The sequence below is a fragment of the Bos taurus genome, chromosome 22, assembly GCF_002263795.3.
Source record: "Bos taurus isolate L1 Dominette 01449 registration number 42190680 breed Hereford chromosome 22, ARS-UCD2.0, whole genome shotgun sequence".
NCBI classification, from domain to species: Eukaryota; Metazoa; Chordata; class Mammalia; order Artiodactyla; family Bovidae; genus Bos; species Bos taurus.
Window position 1 is genome coordinate 55,223,682 of NC_037349.1, and position 12,504 is coordinate 55,236,185.

The 12,504-nt window shown below is 49.5% G+C and overlaps 1 protein-coding gene across 3 annotated transcripts in view; it reads left to right on the forward strand.

The window, feature by feature from the left end:
* HRH1 (histamine receptor H1) overlaps nucleotides 1–12,504 on the forward strand; it is a 110,349-nt gene that overhangs the window by 40,912 nt on the left and 56,933 nt on the right. The window contains exon 1 of one of the 3 annotated variants that reach the window (XM_024982371.2): nucleotides 1,145–7,328. The exons of the other annotated variants lie outside the window; for them this stretch is intronic. The gene's annotated coding sequence lies outside the window, so the exon portion shown is untranslated. Of the gene's footprint in view, nucleotides 1–1,144; nucleotides 7,329–12,504 lie in introns of those variants that run through there. 3 annotated transcript variants of the gene reach the window in all.

Consider the following 12,504-nt stretch of genomic DNA (forward strand, 5'->3'; position numbering starts at 1 on the left):
CTAGACCCTGAAATCATAAAAATATGGGGAAAAGGGCGCCGTATCTCTCTGGCTACTTCCTGCTGGATGGGGCGACAGTTTTGGGTCTGGAATGGAGGATCGTCCTAGGGCCCAGGGTCTCCTTTTTCTGAGCTTGGGCTGAGGCTCTCAAGAAGAAGAATGGTGTTGACCTGATCTCAAGAGACGGCCCGAATCCGTTCTTGGAGAAACCTTTGAAAGAGACTGAAGAGACAGGGTCCAAATAAGAGGAATAGAATGATAAGTACCAGCGGTCCCAGGAGGGAGCAACCAAGGGAACTGCTTTTGGGGGCTGTAAAGGTTTTGTAACTCTTTTCTGCGGCGTTCAATTCTGTCTCTAAGTTCTTAGACTCTGCCCTGGACTATGCCCGTTTCATTAACAAAACAGCGGCAGTCCTCTCCTAGGAAAAGGCAGGTCCCTCCCTTTTCTGCGGTGAGAAGGTCCAGGGCGCGCCTACTTTGTAGGGCCACAGAAGCTAATGAGTTCATTTGTCTTCGAATTGAAACGAAGGACTCCACGACCTGCTCCATGTCTTCATTAGCTTCTTGGGACAACTTGTAGAAGAAATGGGCAGAGATTGAGATGCCCCCAGTCCCAGTGCCTAGGGCTGCTGCTATGCCAGTCCCAATCAGGAGGGGGGCTGTGACAGCTCGTCTTTCCCTGTGGGAAAGTTCCCCTTGGGGGTAGACTATTGGTTCTACCTCTTCTTCTTTGAGGATGTTAGGCCCGGGATCAGGAAGACCAAGATGCAAGGTCCAGGGGGGTCCAAGGAGAGACATGAATATGCATAGGTCCCGCAGAGAATGAAGATTCCCGGATTGGTGCAATTATTTGTGCTGTTCCAGAGAACCCAAGTGGAGCAGAAGGAGGGAGCGGAGTTTGTCAGACCAGTGTAGTTGGGACTAGAGTAGTTAATACAGGTTAGGTTTGAAGAGGCTGAGAGAAGGACATTGTCAGAGACTGGCCCAATGAGTTGTGTACTTTTTGTTGGGAAGGGGAGGTATAGTTGCCCTGTGACAGCCAGGTTGAAGGTAAAGGCATTGCTATGTGCGGTGAGGGAGACAGTGACATGCATGCTCAGCACTGGGATGTGTGTTGTGTGTACTGGAAGAGTTGGAAGGAAGAGTTGAGAAGGCGGGTAAGGTGTTGGTTGCTAGAGGGAGGTTTTAGGAGAGGCCGTAATTGGGAAAGGAGGTCTAGGCATTTATAAGGCTCAGGGGTTGCCTGTAACCCGGAAATTATGTTCTTTATGACTTGTTCTTGTTTCTTTTCCCAATTTTGATCTAGTACCCCGCCCCCGTCTGAGTACCCGCAGTGGGTAATGGGATAGAAACATATGTTTCTTCCATTTGGCTTATGGCAGGTACTCACGAAACTCCCTCTCTGTTGTACTTTAACAGTGAGTAGGGATTTAGACTTCCTGCCCCCGAGGTTCATGGTGCATGGTTTTGGAGCTGTATTATAACATGAGGAATGTACATAGGAATAAATGTCAGAGCAGGGGTAGGGAGTAGCCAGAAGGCTGGGGAGTGCAGCAAGGATGAGGAACAGGGGAGTCATGGGCTGTTAGTTAGGCAGTGCGGAGGAAATAGCACCCTAGGAGTAGAACACAGCTAGCAACGTAGGCGATACCCACGGAAAGACAAAGGGTAGGTGGCCAGTCCTGAGGGAGACGGTTACTAGACCTACAGCAAGGATTAAGCTTAAGAGTGCTGTTAGAGAGACAGGGAGAGGCCAGTCAGGGCGGAGGGAAAGGCCCCAAGTTGGTGGTGGTTTGAATCTGAGGAGGAACAGTGTTCATTAGGATGTAGAATGACGTAGAGAATGAGAGTAAAGAAATCAGTTTCGTCTGGAGTCAGGTTGCAGAAGGTTCCCTGGAGCCACAGTTGAGACACCAGTGTAGTCAGGTCTTGGAGGAGGCTCCTGTTGGGGCGCTGGTCCAGAGGTCTGGTGGTAGTTGGGTCAGGAACAGCTGTAGGCTGAGGAGAGTCCAGGTCATTCAGTGTCCTCTTGGATGGTCGACAGAGGTTGTCGCCGGGTGGATTTTAAGGAGGTGGACCCTGAGAGGGAGACCTGATAGGGGTCAGTTAAGGAGGGCAGCGCAGGATCAGAGGTGACCCGTTTCAGGCGAGAGAGGTGTACCCAGGAGGTGACCTTCTCGAGTTTGCTGCAGTTGGGGTAAGGAGGATGATTTTGAATGGTCACTGCCACTTTGGGGTTAGGTCAGCCTGGGGATTATCAGACAGATAGACCATGTCCCCAGTTTGTAAAGGGGGCAGGGAGGCTTGGGGGCCAGGGGCAGGCAAGGTGTGGTTGACGTATTTCCAGGGGGCATTGCGGAGTTCCGCCAGCAGAGGGGACTGTAGGAAGCTTGGTATGGGAGGAGGTTCGGGGGGAGTCCAGGAGGGAGCAGGGGCCTTCCACACATCACCTCAAAGGGGCTCAGCCCCAGGGGCTTTCCGGGCAAAGCCCGTATTCTGAGGAACAATTGGCAGAAGTTTAGTCCAATCCAGATGTACTTCGAGGGTTAGTTTGGTAAGGGTTTCTTTGATTATTCTATTTATGCTTTTTACCTTTCTTGAGGACTGGGGACGGTATGGAATGTGAAATTTCCAGGGTATCTGTAAGAATTGGACAAGTTGTTGGGTGGCCTTGGACATAAATTCCGGGCCATTATCAGACTGTACGGATGAAGGCAGGCCAAACCCGGGATAATTCCTGTGAGGAGGATTTGGGCCACGGTGTGGGCTCTTTTGTTCGTAGTGGGAAATGCTTCTACCCATCCTGAAAAGGTGTCCACAAGGACCAAGAGGTATCTGACTCTCCAGACCGGGGGCACATGAGTAAAGTCTATCTGCCAATCCTGTGTTGGGAGGCTGCCTCGCATTTGATGGGTTGGAAAGGATGTCGGTTTAAGGTTGGAATTGGGGTTAGTACGTTGACATGTTTGACAGGAGCAGGTAAGGTTATCTAAATATTGTTGGTCAGCATTGGATATGGGGAAGTGGTTATGGAGGAACTGTTGGAGTGTCTTGGATGAGGGATGAAAAAGTGAGTGTAGATAAGAGAGGATTTCTCTGGTGGTGGGAGGGTTGGATGGAGTCAGGGCTAAGATGACAGGGGACTGGAGGGAGGGATGGGAGAGGGCTATCTCCTTTTTGTTGTAGGCGGATATGAGACTTCCCTTTTGATGTCCCCTACAGTGGAGGATGGCGCCTTTGTTTGGTAAGAGTGCTGCCTCTAGAGTTTGTGGATCAGGTCTGAATTAATAATGGGGGATCCCTTTTGGGTTAGGAAACCTCTCTCTCTCCATATTAGGATGTTTGAGTGAAGTATGTTATAGGCATATTTGGAGTCTGTGTAGATGTTAACCCTTAGATTTTTAGCCAGAGTCAAAGCTCTGGTGAGAGCTATCAGTTCTGCCTGTTGGGAGGTGGTGTGAGGTGGCAGAGGTGAAGCTTCAATTGTCTGGGTTCCGTGATTGTGACAAAGGTCCCCCTGGATGATGGCATATCCTGCCGCAAAGGGTGGGGATTTTTGAGAGCTGCCACCAACGAACCAGTGTGGGGTGTCTGGGTCTAGGATGGGCTGATCTGTTAAATGTTGGAAGGGGTTTTGGGTGAGATCTACTGTTAGGCTGCAGCTATGTAGGAGGGAATCTGTTGTAGAGGACGTGGGTAATAAGCTGGCGGGGTTAAGGGGAGAGCAGGGGGAGAATGAGAACTGAGGGTCAAGGAGAAAGGCATGTAGGACCTGTACCCTGGAAGGGGGAAGAGAGAGGAAAGCCCGATGTGATCGTAAGTCTTGGAAGGTGTGTGGAGAACAGACTGTTAAAGGGGCATGCCTATAGAGTTTATTTGTTTCTGGTATGAGGGCTGCAATAGCAGCCATGGCCTGTACACAGGGAGGCCACCCCTTGGTCACCATGTCAAGCTGTTTTGATAGATAGGCTATGGGAGCCCAGGTGTCTCCAGCCCGCTGACAGAGAAGTCCCAGGGCCTGTCCTTGGTTGGAATGTGCAAAGAGAAAGAATGGCCTGGTGTGATCTGCCAGGTGGAACCATCCCTTGGTTGGAATGGGCAAAGAGAAAGAATGGTCTGGTGTGATCTGGCAGGTGGAGAGTTGGCACTCGGAGGAGGCTCTGGGTGAGCTGGCAAAGAGGATTGGCCAGCGAGCAGGGGTTAAAGAGGGGCTCACCCAGACATCCCTTAGTTGCCTCATAGGGCGGCTTTACAATGAGGAAGAAGTTAGGGATCCAGATATGGAAAAAGTTTAGGAGGCCGAGGATAGACAGGAGCTCCCTTTTTGTTTTTGGAAGTGGACAGTTAATCAAGACCTGGATTCTATCTGGGGGAATAGTTCTCTGTTGATGGGATATGGAGACCCCCAGGTAGGTGACATTTGTCTGTATTACTTGGGCCTTAGATTGGGATACCTGATAACCCCAGGATCCCAGGGCCCAAAGAAGTTTGGCAGGATGTTGGAGGCAGAGTTTTCGGGTTGGGCTACGAAGGAGGAGGTCATCTACGTATTGGAGGGGATGACTCAGGGCTAGGTCGAATGTCTGTAGGTCCTTTTGTAAAGCCTGTCCAAAAAAGTGGGGACTGTCTCTGAACCCCTAGGAGTGCCATCGGGCACTGAGGCATTATGAGGAATGAGTGTATATGGGTCAATTTTCCAAATTGACAGAGTAATGGAGGGCTGATTTTTGGCCTTAGGGGAACTCCAGAGACCCCTTGATTGTAAGTTCTGAGTCTTGAGTTGGGCCAGAGTAGGAAATTAAGAGAGAGAAAGTGGCTCCAGTGTCTACTATAAAAGAGGTCTTTTTTCCAGCCACTACCCCGTCTACCCTAAGTTCCGAGCTCATGTTTGGGACACGGCCCGGGGGGCTGGAACCTGGGCTCCATCATTGCAACAACTCTCATAGGGTTGGGCTAGGGTTCTTCTTGGGAGAAGTGGGGATGTCCCCAGATGTGCCACGGCATCCCTGTGGACATTCCACTCTCCAGGTCTGGGCGGTGGGGACCTCCCCAGGGGTGCCAGGGCGTCCCTGGGGACAGTCCATCTTCCAGTGTCCCTACTGGCCACAGGTTGGGCATGCTTTTGTAGGGGACCGCGGGTTCGGGCATGCCTTTGCCCAGTGTCCTGACTGGTTGCATCGGAAGCATGGTCTGGGTTGGGAGGGAGGGTCTTAAGCCCCGTTCTGGGATGGCTTGGGCCAGGCTGATCTCTTCCCTTAATTGCTGCTGCCAAAAAGGCATATTTAGCTTTTCTCTCATGTTCTTTTTCTCTCTTAGCCTCCTCCTCCCTATTATTGAACACCTTGAAGGCTACTTCTAGAAGGTCTCTTTGGGGGGTCTCAGGGCCCTTTTCTAGTTGTCGAAGCTTGTGTCTGATGTCAGGGGCGGACTGGCTGATGAATTGAACGTGAAGGTAGAGTAATCCAGCGGGGTGGTGATATCTAGGTTGGTATATTTCTGGACTGCCTCTGTGAGGCGGGCCGAGAATAAGGCTGGATTTTCGTCTGCCCCTTGGGTCATTTCTCTGACTTTATCATAATTGACGTGGATATGAGTATTTTTCTGCATTCCTTCTAGAATGCAGGTAATCATATGATTGAGTCTCCTGATACCTGGGTCACCGGGCTGGTAAGTCCAGTGGGGATCTAACGGAGGCACCGCCTCATCAGCACCTGGGCTATCCCGGTCTTGATTATGTAAATGATCAGCATGGGCTTTTGCTGCTTGCCAGATACGGTCTTTTTCATCAGGGGTGAGAGTGGCATTTAGGATATAATATATGGCACCCCACTCCAGCACTCTTGCCTGGAAAATCCCATGGACAGAAGGGCCTGGTGGGCCGCAGTCCATGGGGTCGCTGGGAGTCGGACAGGACTCAGCGATTTCGCTTTCACTTTTCACCTTCACGCATTGGAGAGGGAAATGGCAACCCACTCTAGTGTTCTTGCCTGGAGAATCCCAGGGACGGAGGAGCCTCGTGGGCTGCCGTCTATGGGGTCGCACAGGGTCGGACACAACTGAAGCGACTTAGCAGCAGCAGCATACGTCACTCTACCTGGGAGAGTCTCGGGAATTCTTTTCTGTATCTGGTAGGATTTTCAGAAAATGATCCTAAGTTTTCTTCTATCTGGCTCGTATCTGACAATGAAAATGGCACATGGACTCGGGTGGGGCCCTCTGGTCCTGCCACCTCTCTCAGGGGAAACGTGTTGGGTACATGACTGTATGGCAGGGGAGGAAGGAGGAGGGGAGGGGGAGTCGGGGAGATGGGGTAGCGGGGTCAAGGGGGAATCAGGAGAGTTCCAGGCCAGTAGGTGAGTTGGATGAAGGGGAAGGAGAGGGGCTGGCGGGGTGGCAGGTAGTGAGGGGGGGTTGCAGAAGGTCGCAGTCTGTGGTTAGTTAAGGAAGAAGAGCCCTTTTGCTTGGGAGGCAAGGTGCATAGAAGGACCTCGTGGGTGGAGCAGGCCTTGCATAGGGAGGGCCTGCTCCGAAGGGCCCAAAAGCCTTGGGCATAGGGGACCTCCGACCACTTGCCATTCCATTTAAGGAAGTCTGTGAGATTTTGAAGAATGTTAACGTCAAATGTGTTGGCTTCAGGCCAGCGGTCTTGATTGTCTAATTGGTATTGAGGCCAAATCTGTGTACAGAGTTGTTTTAAACTGTTAGCTTTGAGTTCAGTGAGTGAGACTGGTTTGAGATTTTTGAGAACACAGGTCAGAGGGGAATCTTTTGGGACAGATTGGCCAGACCCCTTAATTGAAAGGCAAGCAGAGGCTCCTATTGAGAGCCCGAGTCATCACCCGTAGTCACAATAGGAGTTATGAGAAGAGAGCTCTGTGTTAAGGTGGAGCGTCCCCCACCATCGCCTACAGAGTGGCCCTGGGCCGGGGGTCCCCGGGACCCGGAGAGGACTGGGTTCTAGGGCTCCTTTAGAACACCTTCCGGATCTTACCTTAATCTAGGGGCCGGCTTGAGTGGAGTGTTGCATGTAGAGCAGTCGAATGGCAAGAGTTCCCTATTCCGGAGGTCGTCAGAGAGAGAGAGAGAGGGAAAGGGGGTAGAGCCGAGGCCTGGGGGTACACAAAACATCAATAAAGCCACTCACGAAGGCACTGGGCGTCCCCGAGGGGAACTTGAGCCCTGGCAGAAAAGTGAGCTCTGCGGATGTTCATGCTCCCAGACTCCGGGAAAAGGGAAAACAATGAGAGAGAGTGAGAGAGAGTGAGCCGAGTGCCTCGCCCCTTCCCGGTTTCACCGAGGCAGAAAGAGGAAAGATGACCTCAACAGAGGTAGGTTACCTTTATTCAGGCACGGAGGGGCGGCAGTCGGCCTAAGGACCAGGCTGAGCGCAGAGAGGGATCAGGGAGGCTCCATATTTATAGGGAGGTTTGTGTAAGCGATAAGGGAAACCTTCATTAGGCAGGATGTTTGGGTATTCTTTAGTTGAGATGGCATTTGTAGTTGGGCAGGGGGTGATAAGTCTTCTGGGCAGGTGTAGGGGGTGGAAGGTTTCTGGACAGGGGATGATAAGTCCCAGATAGATGCAACCAGCCTGGAGCATCAGGGCGGGACCTAAAGTTCTGTTTTGTTTTCTCTGAAGTTAGATGATTCAGCAGGGGCCTTTGAGACTGTTGTTTTTTCTCTAGGCCCAAAAGACTCCTTCAATATATATCAACAACCTTAAAAATGTTAATGCCTTTAGATCCTAGAATTCCACTTGTGGAAATGTATCCTAAAGAAATAATCAAATACATGAACAGATATTTATATATAAGAATGTTCATTGCAGTTCGTTTTATTAATATACATTTAAAAAAATTAGAAACTCCTTCAAATGTTCAGGTGTAAGTTAAATGTATAAATTATGGTAAATCTGTATTATAGAATGTTTATGTAGCTATTAAAAGTCATGTTTTTGCAGAATATATAATGACACAGTGTCATGTTAAGTAAAAAATAGTGGATGCAAAGTCAAACAGCCAAAATAGTGTCCCCCTAATTTTAGAAGAGATTCATGTCACACATTTTATTTATATAATGTTACATATTACCCTGCCAGGCTCCTCTTTCCATGGGATTCTCCAGGCAGGAACACTGGAGCAGGTTCCCATTTCCTTCTCCAGGAGATCTTCCCGACCCAGGGATTCAACCTGGGTCTCTTAAGTCTCTTGCATTGACAGGCGGGTTCTTTACCATCAGTGCCGCCTGGAAAGCATATACATACATACACACATACATAAACATATACACACATATAGTGTTATTTATATAATTTATGCATAGATATAAGGCTGGTAGGAAATATACAAAAATATACATCAAAATGTTAACTTTGGGGGAATGGTATTAGGAATAATTAAGGAATGTACCTGCTTTCAACTTTCTGCAGCAATACTTTTCTTATTAGAGTAAAACAATGCATTTTTTTTTTTAAAGCCTGAGCGTGTGAAAAATAATCAGGTCAAATAGGATCATATCATCTTATGGTCTCATAAAGTCCCCTCACTGACATCCATTAGGAGTTGCAAATGGGTGGGCCATGGGCGTCAGCCAGGCAACAGATGAAGTTGATTTGGTTGGTCTGCTCACATTTCATATATAATTTTATCTTTCCTGCTTCTCTTGAAAAAAAAAAAAAAAAAAATTCAAGAGATTTTGCCAACACCGGACCCATGTTCCCACTTGGCGAGCATGTCAGGAGCTGAGAGGCAGCTGGCTCCTTTGGTCATATGTGAACACGAACTGTCCTCAGCCCTCCGGTCACCGGCCTTCATCCTCCCTGTTGTCCATGCCTGGCCTGCTGGCATAGGCAGCCCTCCTGACCCCTGCTTGCCCCACTCCTCTGCTTGGAGAGCAAGTTCGTGGCTTAGTCACCTACCTGTCCCCCAGCCCTCCTCCCAGCCTGCACGCATGCTTGTTGAAGGAGTTTATGGATGAATAAAGGGAGGCCCCGAGAGGAGCATCCAGTCCAAGGTCACCCAGTGATGTGGCGGTGGAGCCAGGACCAGAACACATCTGGGAGTCTGGAAGGGAGCCCAGCGATGGGCCATTCCTTCCATGGGAAAGGATCTTTCCTGAGCTCTGCTTTCTCCACCCAGAATAGGGGGTGAGGTGCAGTCAGCAGCAGCGCTCAGGAATTCTCTTGTGTAAATGGATCCACATGTTGTCCTGACTCACAATAATTTCAATGAATATAGGGCAGGAAGGAGGACTTTGCAGAATGCCAGGTCTGGGAAGAAGAGAAAGTGTGGGAGGAACATTGTTGTTCAGTCACTCAGCCACCAGCCACGTCAGATTCCTTGTGACCCCATGGACTGCAGCACTCCAGGCTTCCCTGTCCTTCCACCCTCTCCCAGAGTTTGCTCAGACTTATCCCCACTGACTCAGTGATACCATCCAACCATCTCCTCCTCTGTCACCCACTTCTCTTCCTGACCTCAATCTTTCCCAGCATCAGGGTCTTTTCCAATGAGTCAGTTCTTCACATCAGGTAGCCAGAGTATTGGAGCTTCAGCTTCAGCATCAGTCCTTCCAGTGAATGTTCAGGGTTGATTTCTTTAGGATTGACTGGTTTGATCTTCTTGCAGCCCAAGAGACTCTCAGAGCCTTCTCCAGCACCACAGTTCTAAAGCATCAATTCTTCAACACTCAGCCTTCTTTCTGGTCCAACTCTTGCATCCATACATGACTACTAGAAAAACCATAGCTTTGACTAAATGGACCTTTGTCAGCAAAGTGATGTCTCTGCTTTTTAATACACTGTCTAGGTTTGGGAGGAACGTTGATCTGCCCTTGACTTGTTGGAGGTCCATGGGCAGGCCATACTGCCTCCTTACACTGACTCCATGCCAGGAACCACCTACCTACCCCCCAGAGTGACTTAAGGTTCCTGAGGAGGGTTGGAAATATTAAGAAATGCCAGTAACTTGTTATCTTTTCCTTATCAGTCTCATTCCCCCTTCTTTTTCTTCCTCACCCCAAGTGTAAACTCATGGCATAAACATGACCTGGGACTTTCTCTTAATTCAAAGGGTATTGGCCAACTTCCTCACAATGAGCATTATTTATAAAACTTCTGAAATACTGGTCTCAGTGTTAAAGTGCGTGATGAGAGTAACAAACATCTGATTAAAATGGAAAGAAAAAGAGAGAACATTCTTTCAGTTAGAAAATTATTACATCATCAGAGAGGGCTTCTTTTTGACTTGTGTCTTTCTCTAATAACATTATGCTAAGCACTGTGGGAGAAGTAAAGGTCAACAAAATTTGGCTCTGTATTGCATAAAGTTTGACTCTGTGTCATCTAATATTCCGTGTACTCCCCTACATTGCCCAGCCCCTGGCAGCCAATCAGGGCCAGTACCTAGTTCCGGGTGGTCAAGTCCATAGCATTTCATTGGCTACTGAAGATCCTTTGTGGTGTTCATCAGCTGTGTATCAGATGACAGAGCCCCTTCATCCTGCCTCCCGGAGTCACCACATGGAACAGAATCCCCTGCTGACCAGGACTGACCATTTAGCATGAGGAGGAAATTAACTTTTGCTTTGTTATACCTCTGAGATTCGGGTGTGTTTGTTTTTTGCAGCATAACTTAGCCTAGGCTGACTAATACAGTCCCAGCCCTCAGTAATAAGAGCTACTGTTTATTGAATGCCTACTATATGCCCAAGGACTTAACTTGTTTTGTTTCATTTAATCCTCACTGCCACCCTGTAAGAGGGCTCTTACCATGTCCGTTTCCCAGACAAGGAAGCATTCAGAGAGTCTTGCCCGACTTCAAGGTTGCTGTTTCCTCCTAAACTAGTTTCAAGTTCAAGAGAGCTTAGACAAGAAAATGTACTCTGGAAGGGGAAGGTTGGAGTCTGGGCTCATGGGACAAAGGCGAGGTCCTTAGTTTCCGATGAGAAGGAACATCCAGGCTCAAGATCCCCTAGCGGAATGCTGATGTTTGGGAGGCAGAAATGCCGTTTTAAAGGCTGTTTATGTGTTGCATGTGTACACACCATTAATATCTGTCAGGCACATTGCTAGTGTTTTGCTCCCACCAGCAAGAAGAATTCCTAATATAAGCCATTCCCTGTTTTACGAGTATTTTAACCCAAAAACAGGGTCAACATCGTAAAACACTGGGATAGGAGGGGACCACCTCTGAGATGCCCTCACTTTCGGGTGGAGGAGGGCAAAGCCCAGAGACGGGAAGTGTCCCGCTTCAGATCTCATGGTGCATTCCCAGTGCTCCTCACAGCCGTTCCTCAAACACTGGGCTTTGGGCAGGAGCCCACCGAAGAAAATGTATCTGTTCCGAAGATCCTAATGCGACCTGAAGGCATGACTGCCTTGGACTCATCCACCTGTCCCAGTCTCTTCATGCATGCATTTGCCAAAAACTAAGTATTTTCCCGTCAGTTACCTCTTCTGTCCTTCACAGGAACCCTCTGAGTGAGCAGAACAGGCCTTGTCCCCCTTGCACAGATGAGGAAGTTTCAGCGAGGTGGAGTAAACTGTCCAAGGTCACTCCACTCTGTGTAACTGCAGCCCAGATCTCTTTACTCTCAGATAAACCTGTGATCCTTCCAGATTCAGGAGATGTGCTCTTGCCATAGACCAGCCCGGTGGTGACGGGCACAGCTCTGCACTCATAATCCGGTCATTCAACCCTTCTGAGACTCGGTTTCTTCATGGGAGGCGATAGTACCTCAAGAAGAAGTCAGCTAATGCGTACAATGATCTTAAAACAGTGCTGGGGGCACAGGGCTCCATCCACATCAGCCAGGACCCTAATGGGACCCTGGGCAGCAGTAGATGGATTGTGGGAAATTCTCAGGGAGCTCAGTGGTCCAGGATGTGTAACAGCTTGTTGTTTGGCTGAAACAGAAGTTAACTATTTGCATGGAATGGTATTATGACGATAATTTAAATACATATGCACCCCTTTGTGCAAAATGGCCACTAAGGGAGCGAGAATAGTGAGAACCCACGTAACTGGAGGAGAGACAGTCAGGAAGCCTGCGCCTCCAGAGTGGCTGCGTTTAGGGAGAAGGGCAGGAATGTCTCTGGTGCCATGTGGGGAACTTTTGGGAAATTGCAGATGTTGGTAGAGGGTGTTATTCCTGTGGCGTGTAGCCCAGGAAGACCCGCTCATGCCCTGCACACCCCCAGCGAGAACATAAGTGTGCAGAGGACTCTGAGAAGAGTGTCGTTCTACAACTGTGACTCCAGCAACGCACCTGGACCCCCGGGGCCCCCAAGTGAGCACAATGAGACCAGAACGCAAGGCCTCCGTCCCCTTCCCTAGTGCTCACTCGGGCCTGAGCTCTTCCCACCCAGTAGTGAGGAAAGACGGCCGTCACACGCTGCCCCAGGCGGAGCTGACCCAGGCTAGGCCCCCGGGCCTGCTAACGGTGGGGCAGTAGGTCAGTCACATGGAAGGAAGGGCTGGTCTTAAAGTTTGTTGGTTCAGTAGA